Source organism: Octopus bimaculoides, chromosome 12, assembly GCF_001194135.2.
Source record: "Octopus bimaculoides isolate UCB-OBI-ISO-001 chromosome 12, ASM119413v2, whole genome shotgun sequence".
NCBI classification, from domain to species: domain Eukaryota; kingdom Metazoa; phylum Mollusca; class Cephalopoda; order Octopoda; family Octopodidae; genus Octopus; species Octopus bimaculoides.
Genome location: NC_068992.1, coordinates 8249615 through 8251017, shown reverse-complemented (window position 1 = coordinate 8251017; position 1403 = coordinate 8249615).

Here is a 1403-nt window from a genome sequence, read left to right as displayed (position 1 = left end):
ATCACCTCTTTCGTTTTTAGGGGACACACCGAGTGTCCTCGGGCCACTTCTTCCCCTGAGAAACGAACCTCTACTACTCCATATGCCCGTCCCCTGGCGATATAAACTATGTCTCTCCAAATCGGGGACAGGCATTTTTCGATGGTATCTTTTTCGAAATATTTAAACCTTTTGTCTTTTGGACAAAAGGTTTTAAATATCACGGTCCGTTTCTCCGTATTAATAATCGAAGCTGACGGTGATATTCACTGTTTTTTTTTTTTTGGCAATAAAATTTAAAAATAAAGATGCCGCAATGGCCAACAAAGTCAATGTATATATTTTTGAAATATTTCCCGGTAAAACCGGGAAAAAAATATGGTCCAACAGTTCAGTAATGGCAATCCTTCACGGAATAACAGCGATAATAGCTATAACAAAGTCAACAATGGCAGCAAAAATTCTTACCGGCAGGCAGAAAAAAATACGTCTGTTTCATTCAATTTGCCATTACCACACAGCCACTCCTGTGCCTATGTAGACTTTCTCCGACGAATTAATACAAATGTCTGATTTTAGAGCTATACCTCTCATCTTGTGTATGTCTGGTGACAGCGCCTTGATCGGTCTTCTCCCCCGTCGTCTTCATATCATGGTCCTGAGATAAACCTGTTTACATGTTTACAAATTGGTGAACAAATTCAGGTAGACTTAGGTATATTGACACAAGAAAGAGAGCGTCACCCCGCCTGATTCATACTTCTCACTTTAAAGAACAACCTTTCCTAATAAGGACAGTACTTTTTTAATTACATTATTTCTTATAGTTTTATGCATATATAGAAGGTGTGGCTATGTGATAAGAAGTTAGCTTCCCATTACATGGTTCCGGGTTCAGTCTCACTGCATGGCACCGAATCACACTAACTCTACACGCTAATGCACGTACTTCCATTCATCGTACACATGGAGCGCTCGTCATCGGATCCGCCGAATATCCATTTACATAGTTTTACATTCTTACATTGTTGCTTTCTGAAGTAATTACTCACTTATATAAAACGATAAACGTCACCCCTTTCAAAGCTTAGCCAGGCTCATGGGCCCGGTTTCCCGGTTTCTATGGCGTATGTGTTCCCCCTAGCTGGACGGGACGCCAGTCCATCGCAGCGTTATTCAAGAAACAGGAAGAAAGAGTGAGAGAAAGTTGGGGCGAAAGAGTACAACAGGGGTCGCCACCACCCTTTGCCGGAGCCTCGTGGAGCTTAGGTGTTTTCGCTCAATAAACACTCACAACGCCCGGTCGGGGAATCAAAACCGCGATCGTCCGACCGCAAAAATCCAAGGGACGTTCACAGTTAATATCATTAGACTGACGCATAATGAAGGAAAAAAGTAACAAAATAAAAATTAAAGAGAAAAAG